This window comes from Mastomys coucha, unplaced genomic scaffold, assembly GCF_008632895.1.
Source record: "Mastomys coucha isolate ucsf_1 unplaced genomic scaffold, UCSF_Mcou_1 pScaffold15, whole genome shotgun sequence".
NCBI lineage: Eukaryota > Metazoa > Chordata > Mammalia > Rodentia > Muridae > Mastomys > Mastomys coucha.
In genome coordinates this window covers 3832158-3850591 of record NW_022196897.1, presented here as the reverse complement: position 1 = coordinate 3850591, position 18434 = coordinate 3832158, and the positions used below count along the sequence as shown (strand labels likewise).

At 35.6% G+C, this 18434-nt stretch overlaps 1 protein-coding gene and 1 non-coding gene across 2 annotated transcripts in view; both read right to left on the bottom strand.

Annotated features, from left to right (window-relative positions):
• Malrd1 (MAM and LDL receptor class A domain containing 1) overlaps positions 1-18434 on the bottom strand; it is a 694431-nt gene that overhangs the window by 321546 nt on the left and 354451 nt on the right. The window lies entirely within an intron of this gene.
• On the bottom strand, positions 3501-3615 carry LOC116092611. The gene has a single exon (XR_004119359.1). It is a non-coding gene; the product is annotated as a 5S ribosomal RNA (ribosomal RNA).

Sequence of the window (18434 nt, the reverse complement as noted above, 5' to 3'; positions counted from 1 at the left end):
TTTTTATCTTTACATTCCCTAATCTACTAGTTGCCACTCAAGCTTCAGGAAATATTTGTTTTCAAAAGAAATGTTTCTCTAATGTGCCTTACTGTCTCCTGGCCTGCTTTGTTTTGTTTGAATTGGAGCATAACTTATGATGTTTGTCCTACGAGAGTTCAAGAAACTTGAACTCAAAAGGACATGCATGGTTATGTACTCACCAATGACTACCCAGGACACAACCCACAAAACTCAAGAAAGTTAACAAGCCAAAGGACCCAAGTGAGGATGCCTCAATCCCACTTGGGAGGGAGAAAGCAATCACAGGAGGCAGAGAAATGGAGAGACCTGGATGGGAGAGGGGAGGGCAAGGGGGAGGAGGGATGGGATGGGGAGCAGTTGGTGGGGAGAGGGGGAGGTCAGGAGGGGGATGAAGTCTGAACTATAAAAAAATTTAAAGAATAAAAATAAAGAAATTAAAAAGAAAACTTGAGCCCATCTTCACAATCCCTTTACCTTAAAGGACTGCAAATCAGCTTCCTTTAGATCAGCCTCAGATTTTGGAGGAAATTCAGAAGTGATCTGAGAGCCATACAATTGACCTCACAGTTGAGCAGAGGAATTTTGACTACAACAGAAGATTCTGAATCTACAGAAGTACATTTTCTTTAAACAGTAGGGAAACTGCCCGTTTGCCACAACATATAGACATTACCTGCTTCAGAAAAGGGCCTGTCATCTTTATCCAAGAAACCTTTTAGCTCACAGCCTTTGATGAAGGATATCTGAAACCTAATAATAAATTCAGTGGTCTTTTCCACATTATGGAGTGATATTAGCAGAGCATATTCCAAATTTAATTAGTTCTCCCCATGAAGTACTCATCATCAGGGACTTTGTCCAAACATGCACAAAGCATGAAGCATCTTTGGTCAGGATCCTCCATAATGTGTACAGAATTTCCTGAACCCAGGGAAGCATCTCCCTGGTTATAATACAGACCTCGGAGACAATCCAAACAATAGGCTCTACTGTGTGGGAGATCCCATTCCCAACATCATCATAACGGCCTGAAATGAAAAGCTACATGTGATGTGGCTTCATTGTTGCTATTTACCTATCAATACATTCTTACTCTTCTCACAGAGGCACAGGCAAAATCTCTTCATTTTTCAGTCTAAGTCAGTGACACTCAACCTGAGAGTTGTAACCCCTTTGGGGATCCAGTGACCTTTTCATAGTGGTCACATACTAGATATCCTTCGTATCTGATATTTATATTATGACTCATAACACTGCAAAATTATAATTATGAGGTATTAACAAAATTAATTTAGTGGTTGGTGGTTATCACAACATGACTGTTGCAGCATTTTCTCTGTCCAATCACATTAGGGCAATGACAGCTCTGTGACTGGACAGGAATAGGGAGGCGGAGCTAGAAGTTTAGGAGTGAGTAGGTTGGAGGTCAGAGGAGAAGCAGGAGAAATCTACAAGGACGCAGAGGAGGACGATCCAGTCCTCATGTGGTTTTAAACAGCCTCAGGTAGCTAAGGTATTCACAAGGTTTGAATAATTGGGTAAAAACATTATCTTTATCATTTGGCTTTGAAATGATTGTATTGGCATCTTATAAATTATGATCTTATTGATATAAACCTGATTGGATAATTAAGCCTTAAGAGTCATGTTTCTACTGGGTAACTAGGCACTAGACTGTGGGGTATGTAGAGTGTTGCTAGCTGGGAGAGGATAGCAGGACCCTGCCGGGACACAGTGATGTGGCTGGCCAGTACCGGCAGGGCAAGAGAGTTAGCAGGGTGATCTTTTTTAATGATTTCCCGCAACACATGACAAACTATATTAAAGAGTCGTAGCATAAGAAACATTGAGAACCACTGGTCTATGTTAACAGATCTCCAGCTCTTCACTGGTTATTCATCAGAATCTCAGTAATGTAGGCATTTGAAATCTGCTCATGGATCCTATATTGCTGAGAAGTTGAATGTTCCACTTCTCATTTGGGAGGTTACAAAGAAGCCATTCATCTCTCTCAAGAAGAGACAGTTCCTCTCACCTCCTTAATACATTCAACTGCCTAAATAACTAGGTCCAGAAAGGGTCTGATATCAAGCAACAGTTTGGTATACTTAACAAAAGTGTGGTGTGGTTTTAGTATTCCAGCTTCTGCCCTGAATTTGTTTAAATTAGGTGGTGGTTGATTTACCTGTAAAAACCATGGGTCAAGAATGTGTTAGCTACTTTCATTTCCACTGTGACCAAATATCTGACAGAAAAAGAAAAAAACAAAGATTTAAGAAAGATTTCATTTGGCTTGTGGTTTCTCAGGATAATTTCCTGCCATGGTTTCTTGTTCTCCTGAGCTTGGGCATATCACAATAAAGGTAGGGGTATATAAGGTCGAAAAGTTGTTTATATAAAAGTGGGAAGGAATCAATTGGGACAAAATCTAACCTTCAGAGGTTGTTCCAAGACCTACTTCTACTTAGGATTATGTAAATTATATACCTCCATATAATGCCATGGGTTGAGAACCTATTGTTGAACATATGTTGAAACTTTTATACTCAAAGCTTAACAAATGAAGTAAACTAGTATCTTTTGATAGATCCTATCACATTCCATTTATCTGGATTTTGTTTAATTATGCACAGAATCTTGAAAAGGCTTTGAGAGGTCAATATGAACAAATATAAATAGATATCTGCAAAAGTAAAGGTTCTAACTTCAGTTACAACCTGGGCAGTGTACTGTTAATACTTTAATAAAGAATACAGAGTTATCACAAACAAAGTGATGATAATTTTCTCTTCTACTCAAAAGGGTGTCCGATCTAATTGTAAGATGTATTTATTTGATTTGTTCTTAACGTGGGATCTCAACACATTACTTACCACTAACCAACATAAATATAAATATAGGAAATAAGCATCTACTCTTTTTTCCCACATTAACTTAATAAAACAATATAATAATACAATACTATAAGCTAGCTAATATGGACTTCTCCATCCATAGTATCTTGAAAAATATCCTATAGGCTTGATGTGCTAATATGTGAATTGCTAAACCATTAAAATATTCAGTCAAAAGAAGCCTCAAGCGTATGTGAGGTAGTTTTGATGGTCAGTGTGAGAGAATCAACAAGGAGTCGTGTGTTTCTAGGTGGATATGTAAGGGTATTTCTGGGAGGCAGTAACTGAATGGGACAGGCTCCCTCCCAGAGTGGGCAGTGCTTTCTGAGAGCAGCTGGATTTATAGAGGTGGGAGCTAAAGCAGTCGACTGATGGTCTGCTGCTGAATGCTTCCACTCCTCGGTGGCTACTGTTACAGCCATTCTACTTACATTTCAAATGTTACCCCCTTTCCTGGTTTTCCCTCTGAAAAAACCCCTATTCCCTCCCCCTCCCCCTGCTCAGGAACCCACTCAATCCCAATTCCTGGTCCTGTATACACTGGGGCATACAGCCATTCTTTTTTTTTTTTTTTTTTTTTTAAGCCTACAGCACCTGGTATTCCCAGGCGGTCTCCCATCCAAGTACCAACCAGGCCCAACCCTGCTTAGCTTCCGAGATCGAGATCGGGCACATTCTGGGTGGTATGGCCATAGACCAGCCATTCTTTATTGACAATTAGAACCTCGATTCTTGAGATTTCCAATGTGAATTGAAGACCAGTGGCTCTCCAGGCACCCAGCACCAGGTTGGGGCTACTGAGCCATCCAGCTGTGTGGAAGAGTAGCTAGCAGTGTAGTCTCCAGTCTATCTGATATGCAGGTAACTCACTGTCGAAATAAGCAGCCTGTACCTTCTAAAATAATTTAGTTATGTTCCCTTGGAAACATGTATGGATTCTCTCTGTTCTACTTCTCTAGAGAACCCTGACTAATATAATCAGTTAAAGTCAGCATCATATACTTTTAAATCGCGTATTCAGATTTACATAGTAATTATGGTTCACCAGTGTTTTATTTAACAAGAACTGGCAATTCTTTTTTTTTCTTTTTTTTTTATTAAATTAATTTATTTTTTACACTTCATATTCCATTCCCTGCCTCCCATCCCTGATCAACCCTCCAACGGTTCCTCATCCCATACCTCCTTCTCACCCCCCTGTCTCCAAGTGAATGCTCCCACCTCCCACCCCACCTGACCTCTAAACTCCCTGGGACCTCCAGTCTCTTGAGAGTTAGGTGCATCTTCTCTGAATGAACACAGACCTGGAGACGTCCTCTGCTGTATGTGTGTTGGGGGCCTCATATCAGCTGGTGTCTGATGTCTGTTTGGTGGTCCAGTGTTTGAGAGATCTTGGGGATCCAGATTAATTGAGACTGATGATCCTCCTATAAGATCGCCCTTCTCCTTGACTTCTTTCAGCCTTCCCTAATTCAACAACAGGGGTCAGCTGCTTCTGTCCATTATTTAGGTGCAAATATCTGCATCTGACTCTCTCAGCTTCTTGTTGGGTCTTTGAGAGGGCAGTCATGCTAGGTGCCTTTTTGTGAGCACTCCATAGCCTCACTAATAGTGTTAGGCCTTGGGACCTCCACTTGAGCTGGGAATATACCCTAAAGATGTCCCACCATGCAACAGGGGCATGTGTTCTACTATGTTCATTGTGAAAGCCAGAAGCTGGAAACAACCCAGATGTCCCAGGACAGAAGAATGGATACAGAAAATGTGGTTCATTTACACAATGGAATACTACTCAGCTATTAAGAACAAATATATCCTGACTTTTGCAGGCAAATGAATGGAATTAGAAAACATCATCCTGAGTGAAGTAACTCAGACCCAAAAGGATGTACTCACTAATAAGTGGGTATTAGCAAAAAAAAAAAAAGTACAGAATACCCAAGATATGGTCCACAGAACTCAAAAAGGTCAACAATCTGAAGGGCCCAAATGAGGAATCCTAAGTGCCACTTGGGAGGGAGAAGAAAGCAATCACAAGTGGGGAGGGAAGGACCTGGTAGGGAAAGTAGACTTGGGGGTGGGAGAGGGACAACGATGAGTGGTTGGGAGAGGGGAATTTGATCTTCTGCTATTGGGTGAGGGAAAAGGACTGAAGCCCTGAGGGCCAGCAGAAAGAATGCAAACAGGCAACCTCAGGAAATGCGAGGTTGGGGGGACCCTCCAGAATACACCAGAGACCTGGGAGAAGAATTACAGGAATGGAAATGGAGAAGAGCCTGAGGAAAAGAAGGTCCAGCAACAGGCCCAAAGAACTGGCAATTCTTATTTTTTGTTTTTGTTTGCTTGTTTGTTTTGGTTTGGTTTGGTTTTTGTTTTTTCAAGACAGGGTTTCTCTGTGGAGCCCTAGCTGTACTGAAACTCACTCTGTAGACCAGGCTGAATGAAAATTTAGTCCTAAGAACATTTATAATTTTTAGCAAGTGTTTGTACAGGAATAGGTTGTCTTTGGAGCAAATTGAATAAATATACAGAAAGCAAATAAAATGAAAAATAATGCAAATTACTGTATCACAAAGCATCTTAGTAGTGCCCGTAGGCAACTAGAAATCCACTTTGTAGGCTGCACTTCCCATTGGTTCTGCATCTGGAGAAGCCTGAAGGACTTCATGATTTATTTAGAAATGCCCTCCTAAGTCTAAGTGTATGATTTCCTAAGTGGGAAAGTACCATGATTTTCAGTTTACTAGCCACATAAAACACATATTATCCTAAGAAAAGAGAGAGAAGAGAGCATGTGAGCAAGAGGTGGGTTAAAGGAAAGGTTATTCTTAGCTTTCATGGCTGAAACAAATGATATTAACCATCAAGAATACTGTTGCTATGGCATAGATTGCTGTTCTCATCAATTGCCGCTTCCAATCTACTTATTTCTACAGCTGCTTCAGTTATAGTTTTCGTATTGAGCATTTTATGGGCCCTCATTTTTCAAGCTCATGAGACTTACTACTTACTTTCTCTTATATACTCACTAAAAAGAAATGTTTCTCCATCATAAACATGTCCATCACTTTAGGGTTCTTTCAGAGGAGAAAATGAATAGTCTTAGAGCTTCAACCAGATACTTATCTGGAACACTATTGGCAGGATAAGTACAGAAGACAAACTACTCTGTGCTAAGTGCGAAGAAAACAGGTTCCCCACTATTTCATAGAGACAGTAGGGAACTGCTCCCTTAATGGGAAGCGTCCTTTCCTATTCATAGCACGAAGCAAGTGCTTTGCTCCCAACAGTGGTTTTGTAGAAAGACCACAGGAAGCATTCTATTTGCAATTTACAGAATCTAGGTAAAATGGAAACTTGCAGCTCTGCTTAAGAGGGGCTCTGGGACAACTTATGGTTTTCATGTGCAGCAATTTCATTTCAACTTACTTCATAATTTTTTTTCTGAGTTTCCTTTGTGATTTCTTCTTTGGTAGTAGATTTCACTCACAAGAATGTGGTTTTAATTTGGGGGTATCCTAGCTTCATTTCTGTTGCTGCAATAAAATATCCTGATCAAAACAATATAAAGTGGGATGGGCAGTTTGGCTTTCACTTCTGGGTTATAGGCCATCATTGGAGGGAGGTTGACACAAGAACTTACAACAGTTAGAGCAGAGACAGAAAAAAAAGTTCCACAATGCCTGCTTGCTTCCTTGCTTATACTTAGCTATATATATTTTCCATGGTAGTACAAAGCCAGGATAGTTGTCAAATCATTGTTCCTGTTACTGCTGTCTGCTTCTTTCATCTAATTAGTAGACAGACTATGAGTTAATTTGAAGAGCACTTATTAAATAGACAAAAACAACAACAAAAAAAACCAAAACATTAAACAGTAAAATCTTCAAGACAGCAAATTTAACAAGAAACAAAAACATCTCAAAGAATATGTCTACAAATTAAAAATACACTGGAAAACATTATCAGCAGACATGATCAAGCAGAAGAAAGAATATCATGGATGGGAGACAAGACAAGGTCAAGGAACTATTACATTCAGATACCAATAAAGACAACAATAGTTTACCAATAGTATAACCAAAGCCTTCAAGCATGGGGCACGAGGTATTCTCTTAATTCTTAGTCTTTTTCTAAGAATCTACAGAGTAGAAGATGAAACTAAAATATAAAAACAATGTCAATGAAATTATATAATAAAAGCTACCAGATGTAAGGAAGGATAGAAAATAGACTAAAGCTATAAAATGAAGATATAATAATATAAGCAGCAAGGAAAAAAATCCAACTTAACAAAGGCAAATTCAAAAGAGGAACATCAGACATGAATCCACAAAAGCTATGATAGATAGAATGATGTATCTGAAAGTAAACAATTTTCAAAAGGACACACCAACAGATAAATAACATGATAGGGATTAATAAATCAAGGAAAGTATTAATCATCCCACTTAGTAAATAATCAGACTTCTAAGAAAAATAAGTTAGAGAAGAAAGAAGAAATAATGTATGACCTAACCAGGAAAACAATTACATAAAATTATAAAAGTCAGGAAGTATTTCTAAGCAATAAATATGTGTTAATGGTCTTGACTCACCAACTAAAGGATCATTAGCTCCCCTCAACACTAACATTCAGCTGTTGTTGCTTTCCACATGCAGAATACACAAGAAGTCACAGAGACTTATGATTACAGGAGAGAGTATTACATACCAAGAAAATGGAAGCAAGGATTCCACGTGTTTAGCCATTCTTATATCCAGCAAACAAGAAATTAAATTTAAAAATACCACAAAATTAAACATTGCCACATATTAATAAAAACTGTGGCCTATCAATATATAACAAATACAAATATATATTTCTCCAAAAGTTGGTACCTCTAACTTCATAAATTTTGAGAATCTTGTAGGATTATAAGCACATAAAACTAGTGCTTCTGCATATACATAAAACATGAACCTATTATGGTACCTAGGAGAGTGTATTATTTCAGGATTTATTATTTGATCATAATGGATGTGACTTTGCAACCTAAGAGGTTGGTGTATGGTGTACTCATCAGTAAGAAATACAAATAGTTTCTGTTCAGAAAAAGCAAAACACAAAAAAATATTTTCCAAGGTTGGAGTTTATTGCTCTGTGGGATCAGATTTGTCACTAGTTATAAAAAAAAAAAAAAAAAAAAAAAAGAGCTATTCAATTTTCCCAGTGTAAAGTAGATACAGTTTAAGATCTTAGTGTTCCCACTAGATGATTTTGACATTTGCTCATTCACATTTCCTTGAAATTAACTTTTTAACTTTTGCAAATATTCTTGAAATGAATAAATTGATCCCAATTTTAACCTTGTTCTATGCTGTTTCTAGGTGGACAAATTTCAATGCAAAGCTCACTCACACAGCTTCTCATAAGATGATTAAATTGCCTTTGTCATCACCTTAAAGATAACAGGGCATGTAATTTGGCTTTTATGGACCTTTTCAACTTCATCCATGAAGACAATCTTTTTTACTCTATCTTAACCAATGTATAATATGTTCATTTTCTTGTCTTATTGCATTATCTTGGACTTTTAAGAATACTTTTGAAAAGGAGTAATAAGACAAGAGATTCTGTTAAACATGATATTTTTAAAATGGTTTATAGATAAGCTTTGTCAAGTTGAGTAAATTCTATTCCTAACCTCCCACAGATTTTGTCATGACTTGATTTTTTATCATGAATTTATTGGCATAAGTATATAAGTTTTCATTTATAGCATTTTGATATAATTACTTACATAATTTATTTTTATGTTTTGGAACTGATTTACAGACATAGTCTAAACAATCCTTCGTCATGTGAATGACTCTTTTTAATATAGTGTTGGGTTTGGTTGTTGATTTTGTTGAGGATATCTGTATTTATGTTTTGGGCAATGGGCTTTTAAAAATCTCATCTATATCTGGTTTGGATTTTCTAGGCTTCTTGGTCACAGAATGAATTATGATATATTCTACCTAGTTTTATTTTCTGACAAAGTATATGTAAACAATGGGATGATCTTTTCCTTAATGCTTTTGTAATTCACCAGCATCTACAATAGACCCAGGGCTTTCTGTTCTAGAAAGGCATTAACTAGTGATTTGATTTGACTTTTTTAAATACTTATTCAGTATCACCTATTCTTTTCCTTCTGACTGGTTGTCTTTCTAGAAAGAACTTCATTTCTCCCCAGGATATCTAATTGGAAAAAATAAATTTCTTGATAGCATCATTTAACTATGTCACTATCTTATTGAGCTATCAATAATCCACCTTAAAATATTTAATAATAGATAGCAGGTAATAGAAACAAAATTTTCACTAGAGGTGGGTAAGAAATTAATGGTTGAACATAATCAAATGTTTAAGCATCCTTTCAATGTCTGTGCAAACACTGAATATCATTAGTAGAGTAGTATGAAATGCTTGTATCTGGTGGAATTTTATCAAATCTAAATGATGGCTTACGTCCTGAGCCTTCTGGACTACTGAGTGTTGGGGTTACTAGTGTATATAATAACTTCTAAGGTAGATTGAGACAACTGAAGGCAAAGCATATAAACCAATAAATAAATAAATTTGTAATAAAGGGCTTTTTCTGAATTGAAAATCAGTTTTTTCTCAAATTCTTATTTCATTTCATGTTATATTAACTCAAACATCTATCATACAAGCTGCGTAACTGGAAAGAAATTCTATTAAGAAAATATGCCAGGAACTGGAGAAATGGTTCTGTAGTTAACAGAATTTCCTGCTCTTGCAGAAGACACTGATTCAATTCCCACTGTCTACAAGAGCTCATTAACATATGAAAGTACAGTTCTAAGTGACCCACTGTCCTCTTCTAGCTACCATGGACTCTGAATACATACGATACAAACACAGACATGCATGAAAAAAAACACTCACATACACACAATAAAAATAAAAACTTTAGAAAATATGCCAGTTTATTTGTTCTCATATAACACTAATAACCCAATATGCCTTTACTGTATTGATCCCAAGACAGACATGTGTCTACATGTAAATGTGAATGCTTTCTTCCATCTGTCAAGCACTGGGTATCACAAAATGTAGCATTCAATACTACCAACTAATTGATTTTCCTTTGAATATAAAACCTTAATGAGGCCTATCCGGAGTTTGGGAGTTTGTTTTGTTTTTAAGCACAAATGGGTATACAGTTTCAATGTTCCTGAAATAATCCTCAGTCATTAAAGGCAAACAAAATGTAAGAACAAAGACAAGTTGTTTGTACTCAGGGAAAACATGGAAGAGCTAATTTGAGCTTCAGTTTCTCTAAGTAATTTGTGAAATAAATGAACCAAAATATATACATGTAGAACTTTTATAATTTGCAAAGTAATGTTTAATAGGTATCAGACATCTCAGCAAAAATGCCCCTCAACTTACAGTGTATTGATCCTGAATGTGCATGTTGCCTTCTGTTGCAACACATACTCAAAATGTCCTGTATAAAGTAATGTAATCAAGAGAGTAACAAAGAATAAAATATACTTTGTGAGGAGAGCTATTTATAGGTAAGGCATTTGGCTAATGTGCTTGCAACAAACTTGTTCTAATTCACTACTGGAAAATGGAATGCACTGCAGGGATTTGCTAAGCATTTTTTACTTCAGGTTAGAAGCACTGCAAAACTTGTAATATATGCAAATGATATTTACATGCTTTCAATCTTTAATGTTATAGTGTTGAAGCAACACAGTTATAATACAAACTAGATAGAATTTTATGAATATTTTATTAAGATAAAGTAGCCATGCCTTCTAATGCATACCTGACATTAGTTTTTGTTGTCTCTGATTTCACATGCATTAGTTCTTGCTATAAAAAATGAAAGGAACTATACAGAGTAAACTTCATTGGAATTGGAGCTCTTTTAAATTTTTTTCTCTAGTCTCTCTCTTTTTAAAACAATCAACAATGAAAATACTACTGAATGATAATTATCTTGATTTTAAAACAGAATTTAGGAAACAATGAATTATAATGCTTTAAAATATATGGATCAAAATATAGTGTTTGAAATTATAATAGAATTTATGTAACAAATGATTCCAAATAGATGTAATTATTTATAAAATGGCAGCCATGTAGGACCTTCCAATATTGGAGTACATGTTGGTAAATGTTTCTTATGGAAACTTAGTCAGTATGAAGATCTGTAAGAGTGAATATGAAAGCATGGAAGTACAAGAAGAAATTTTTTTTCCTTTTGCTTTTCAGTAATAGGTAAAAATATCTGTTGAAAATCTGGAGTTTCTCAAGTAAAGATTGCTTCACACTGAGTTTCTTTACAGTGAAAGATGTGATGGTGAGTACTGTTTACAAAGTGAATCCCTTGTGAGATTGGTAATACATAACTCAACATATGCATGTCAGGGTGTTTCCAGACAGAAGTAGATCATAAGTGTTGTGAACAAATCACCTAGGGTGATAAAAAGATAACAAGATTACAAGAAGCATTTGGAGCAGAGGTGGGGCCATGCTATAAGAATTAGCTCTCTGAAATTGTGTCCTTGGGGGACATGCTCTGCTCTTGCTTCTTTGATTTCTCTAGCTCCACTTCCTAAGAATCAAGATCATCAACACAACTGCTACTCTGGAGCAATTCTGCTTCTCACACTATGAGCCCAGAAACAGAAGACAAGTGGCCATGAACTGCACAGTCTAAAACTGTAAGCCACATTTAAAATGTCCTTCCCTAAGTTGCTTCCATAAGACATCATCTCAGAGTAATTAGAAAAGCAATGGAACTAATGACCACTTGGAGTATATGGCCAAATTGATAGGAAACAATTCTGTGAGTTGTAGGAACTACTGTATGTGTACATACTAGAGATTCACTTGTGTAGTTCATAGAGATTAAGATATACAATGGGTTTAAGAAATTCAGTACAACCTAATATTGTGGTTTACTACAATTTGATGAATATTAAAAAAATAATTATTGGAGAGGGCTTGGAATGTTCCCAACACAAAGAAATAATAAATATTTGAGGCTATGGATATGTGAATTATCCTACCTTTTCATTACATGTTTATTGAAAAGTCATACTTTACTTTAGAAATACATTCCATAACTATCAATCAATACATATGAAATAGTTGTGTAGAAATGTCATAATGAAAAAATGTCATTTTATACAGTGAATATACTCTAGTGAAGACATCTGGTACCTCATATTATATAACATTTCAAGAGACTGGACCATTACAAGAACTTGGACAAGCCAAGAAAACCTGTGAGATAAAAGGCTAATAAGGAGAAACGAGCAGAGTTAGGTGGTTATATCTGTGTTATAGCTGGATGACACCAAGAAGCTAATCAAACTAAAATTATTTTCTAAAGAAATAGAAGACATGCAAATTCAGAAATATACTGGGATAACTGATAATTTCTTCCAGGAGACAAGTGCTCTGTAGATGTGGAGATCACTGTTCTTAGGACCAGAATGATGCTGGGGAGAGGGAACAGGCCTAATACATGATAGGAAAGTTGACCAAAATATTCATGAACAATCTTCATTGGTTATAAAGAACATCTGTCCTACGTCAGCTTTGGTTTCATATTCCAGCAACATTCTGGACAATATAGAAAGATAAAAATCAATCTTAAAATGATGTTTATATGTTGATAGGACAATGCCACTGGAAGGAAAGGATACTTTAAATATTTCAAATCCAAACCACAATAACATTCCTCTGGTTCTTTCTTTCAATTCCAACCGTGTTATTAAATGGACTTGTTATTTCTATTTGTGGCTTCAAGTCCCCTCAATCAAGTCACTAAATCAAGGGATATCAGCACCTTTTATTTCCCAAGTTGTAGACTGTTATACGTACTGTTTGACTTATCTTTCTGACAGTCCCTTGGGTGATACCTAAATCTCAACACACACAGCAATTGAGGGTCATACTAGTTTCTCACTCACTAACTTATAAACTTCTATAAAATCCCAGGAAGATCTTGTGTTCATTGTGCTTATAAACTGTTTCTCCCTTCCCCTCTATCTCTACCCACTTCTCTCTGGCCTTGTCTCTGCCATCAGTGCATATTTCTTCTATCTGATACTTTTAAAATACCACACTTCATCCCCCTGCACTGCCTTCATTTAGACAGACATCTTCAATTATTTGGAATAGTCCATCATCATATGCCCTTCCTCTAATTAATCCCACATGGTACCAGTTCCTATTTTTTAAAGATGGCATTTAAGACCTGCTACAATAGATACTTCAACCATCACTACTAAATCTAGATGTCCATAGGAGAAAACACGCATTTCCAAAACTTCTCAGTATCCTTATACTTTTAACTCTCTTCATGTTTATTTCATTGTGGAGTAGCCTCTTCCTGCTTTTTCTAGCCATTTTTCATTTCAACTCAACACTGTACTGTCTTAGGTAACACTTTACTGTCACAGAGAGCAGGATGACTTTTTTGCATTCTCTTCCTACAGACTGATGCTATACTCTGTGTATATCTACTGTTGCAATAAACACTGCACAATAAAATTAGTGATTTTTAAGTAATTTCAATTGCCCTGACTTCATGCTTTTGAATAAGTAAACAAAGAAATCAATACATGAATTAATGAGTATTATCTTTTTGTTAAAGAGACAGAAAACATAGTTCAACTTAGGTAAAAATACAGGTAAATTGCTAATATTAAAAGTGAACTTAAGTCAAAATTGGTAGAGGGAGATAATACAAATGAGATATGTACAGAACAAAAAAAGTCATAAGTAAAATGAGTTCTTTGAAAATATTAGTAAAATTTCTAAAAATTTATGGATTTTGATTGATTAAAATGAGTATAAATTAGAGTTAAATCAACAATATAACAAGGTATCATTGCAGTCTATAAATCTTAAAGGACAATAAAGGAATATCTTGAGAATGTTTATAAACTAAATATAAATTTGAAAACTTTGGTGGGATACATATACTTTTCCAAGCACATTGATAAATATACTTCATATAAATGTATTTTTCCAAACACATTTGTAAATGATAATATACATATTTTATACAAGTCAAATTGATTATCAATAACTTCTAGAAAGAAGAAATCAAGGCAAAATTTAGCTTTCTGTTTCTATTTGATATTTAAGAAAAAAAATAGGGCCAGGCAGTGGTGGCACATGCCTTTAATCCCAGCACTTATGAGGCAGAGGCAGGAAGATTTCTGAGTTCGAGGCCAGCCTGGTCTACAAAGTGAGTTCCTGGATATCCAGAGCTATACAGAGAAAAAGAAAGAAAGAAAGAAAGGAAGAAAGAAAGAAAGAAAGAAAGAAAGAAAGAAAGAAAGAAAGAAAGAAAGAAAGAGAGAGAAAGAGAGAGAAAGAAAGAGAAAGAAAGAGAGAGAGAAAGAAAGAAGAATAGGAATGTACTCTTGCATGAAACACATGAAGATTTTGACATACAATTTACGGACTAAATTCTAATATTACTTAAACAGCAAAATGAGGAAAAGATAATGTAAGGAAAACAAAACTACAAGGTAATGTTCCCTTGAGCCAAGGGACAAATCTTTCCCTAATTTACAAACAAAATGTGATGATATAAGATAAGATGGTCTTTAATTGTTTTTATGTCAATATCCAAGGACTTTGCTTAAAGACTATAAATATAAATAACCATATAGACAAATAAAAAGAAAAAGAAGTACTTTAATAGGTATAGTAAAAACCAAAAATGATAACAAAATTATCATCAGCAATGGAAATAGACCAAAGAAAACTCTAGATTACGTATGTTAATGAAGGGTCTAACATTCTTTCAATCACATCAGAATGCCATATGTGTTCATGTTTTATGAGTTTTTGTATTCTAGTACTATGGTAGCTATGGAATCTGGAACTATGACATTTGAGTGCAGAACATTATATGGTGAAGAAGAAAGTCATACTGAGGATTGAAAAGCACATGTAAATAAGAAACTCACTTCAACCAACAGAATAAAGTTCATCATCAGAATATTAATAAACATACGTCTCATAAATTACCTGAGAGAATTCTTATCTTTAAGTAGGGTTGTAAGAAATTTAAAAATATATATTCCTTCTTCATTGATCCATAACTTTTGTTTATTCATTAACATGATCTAGGTCCAGATACAGAGCAATTTAAAGCAGTATAAAGTCAAGTCACTGAATTCAGCAATTTAAACTTAGAGTATAAATAATTCTACAAACTCAGAAAACTAAATACATTAGGTTTTAGGGAATCTATTTAGTATGTTTCATGGACCAAATGTCAATCGATCTAATTATTCTTGAAATATAAGATTAATTTACTTTGGTGTGAAATTTCTGATTATGTTGAGATTGACAAAAATGGGGAAAATTGACACTTGAAACATTTGTTACTTGAGTTTTGGTTTTGAATTTTATTGCTGATACTTAACCAATAGTAATTATAAATTTGTCATATCCTATTTATATGACAACCTTCCTTCATGACAACCTTTCTTCTAGTCAGCTGTGTAATAAGACAATGCTTTTCTGATGGAATGTGTATTGCACCACAGTGCATGCATTTCTCCATGTGGCTCTCCTATTGTAGGTTATCCTCTTTTCTTTCTTTGTCTCAGTGTGTGACAGCATTTATCAATCCTTTCCAGTGCTTACCCTCTGCCCCAGTACCTTAGGAGGGTTGAGTGAGATTCTTTATTATATCTCAAGTCCTTTTGAATTACTTTAGGGAACTCATCATAACACTGAGTAGCACCCTCTAATACTATATAGTACAAAGTTTGACTATCCGTATGACCTATGCAATATTCTAAATACTATGTGACCCAATTAATATTCTGGATATATTTCTACTTAAATATTAATAGTTGTTGGTTTGCCATTGAATTTAACTGGAAATCATATATTTTATCTACCAAATCTGACTATCCTACAAGTAATAGATTTAAATAATTATACAAAGTGCAATAAAAAATATAGGTATGTGGTCACAAATTGACATTATCTAAACTTACAGAATAGTAACATTTATTTAGCTAAAAATGAGCTAAAACTTAGGGAGTTACAACACAAACTCATTTACATTACCATTTCCATTGCAAATTCATTAATGGCTTACTGTATAGCTATTAGTCATCAGGGTCACCCTGCCCTCTGTGTGGAAGACAGATTGCAAGTTGGCAAGAAGCGGGTCAGAACTGTGAGATGCTACTAAGAGGCAGGGTCAGGTGGGGGTTCATGTGAGGTAATAACAGATAATTACATTTAGAACATAAAATCAACCAAGAAGGAAATGGAAATATAATTTTCTGCCCACAAGAAATTTTCTCTCCTGAAAACTCACACATATTGAGTATTGGTTGACCATTACAGTGGGTTATTTTTACATGACATGGATTGTTATCTGCCATCTCTATGGCTTCTAGTACTGATTTGCAACTTTAAGAATTCATAGCTACTCGAAACATAGCCCATTTCCAAGAATGCTTTACTGTGAGCCATTGACTTGATACTGGCTAATTTTTTGTCATGGTCTTTTGACAACCTCCAAAAACAGGCCTTAAGAAGAGCTTATGAATTTTTCAAATAATGACCATCTCTCACTTGAAAAACAATCTTTCATGTATTAGGGGATTTAGGTATATAAAATAGGTCTATAATCAAATGTTTACTGATAATAAATCCTAAAAAAAATGCAGATGGCTATTCAGGAGGAGTGACCAATGGATTTAGAAGTCATGATGTGTGGCCCACTGGTTAGCACAGCCTTGATGGGTGCCCCTTGGTTGAATCATTCCCCGAGGACTGTGTGTCCTGAGGACTTTATGCTCTGATGGAGCAGGCTCTGCTTGCTGCCCTCACATCCCTCTTAATCTAAGAATCGTATTAACACTCTAAGGGAGCTTCCAGCCCCTCACTGGGCCATATCTCTTGCATGCAAGAAAATAGTGCTTGATTTCTTTCAGGCATTGCTTCTGGAGAAGATTAATGATTCAATCACCACCCTGGGAAAGAACTGAGAGATGTAGATTGTCGGCAATGGCTACCACCCTTAGAAATATTTGGAAAAATAAAATTGTTAGTGAAGCTAGGTTAAGATGTTTTTGCTATTGGCACTGATGTAGAAAATCTTAGGGAAGAACTTGAAGTTCTGGAAGGCACTCTCTTATTAGTTAAGCTAGGGACCTGTTATGGTAGGGAACAAGAATAATGGCTGACGGGACTCTCACTGAGGCTGGACTGCTGAGGATTGATTTCTTATACCCGGTTTTGCCCTCAGCTTCCTGATTTGATTTAATAAGAATTGCTCATGAGTAGGTATGCATTCATCTAGCATTTAAAACAGATATGACTGATTTTAATATAAAAGTTCAGGGTTGTGATTCTTTAAAGATTTTTAAAAGATTACTTTTAAAGGTAGATAATAAAATAATCCTTTCGTTGAAACTGCAGATTGCTACCTGCCAGTAAGAGAAACTGGCTGTGAAAAATACCTTGCTTCTTTACACTTTGTTAATCTATATGACAAGTTGCTTGGCTATAAATGCACATGAGTTCTTGAGAATAATTTGTTTTCTTTATCTGTACTACATAATGTTATTTCTTGTAATGGTATTAGGGAACATATTGTTTTTCCATAGTCATATTCACTAGAAGAAAACTAAAATATAAACACATCAAAATTTTATAGTGCTTGAGTTTGCTGGGATATATGAGCTATGAAATAAAAAATTAAGTGTGGGGTTTAGAACACTGTTCCTGTCACTCATTCACTATGTCTATATAAGTATATGTATAAAATTTACGTGAGAGTGTGTTGGAACGTTTTTTGTTTGTTTGTTTTAGAGACAGGGTTTCCCTGTGTAGCCCTGGCTGTCTTGGAACTTACAATGTAGTGCTGGGATTAAAGGCGTGTGCCACCACTGCCCCCTTGTTGGAACTTTTCCACCCATCAAATCTGTATGTATTTGTGTATGTGTTTGGAATATTGTTCCTTCCACCCATCAACTTTGTGTGTGTGTGTGTGTGTGTGTGTGTGTGTGTGTGTGTGTGTGTGAAGTTTATGTGAGAGTGTGTTGGAACTTTTTCCACCCATGAAATCTGTATGTATGTACATATGTAAAACTTGTCTGGATGTGTGTTAGAGCTCTTTCCATCCACCAATTGTGTGTATATATGTACATATTTGTTTGTTTGAAATGCCTGGATCCTGCTTGCTGGAGCTTTGCTCTAAGCATTCATTGTATGAATGTGTATGTATCTGTCTGTAGGTCTGTATGCATGTATGTATGTATGGATGAATGTCTGGATGTATCTGTATGTATGAAATTATTGAAGTCTGCCTTTTGCTTCACGTGTACATGTACATGTATGAATTTTTTTCTTTCCTTTTCTTACTCACTGGCCCCAAGGACTTAAAAGAGTTCAGAGTTTTTACTGGCCACAGGCAGTACCAGCACCAATAAGTTAAGCTTTTCTCCCTC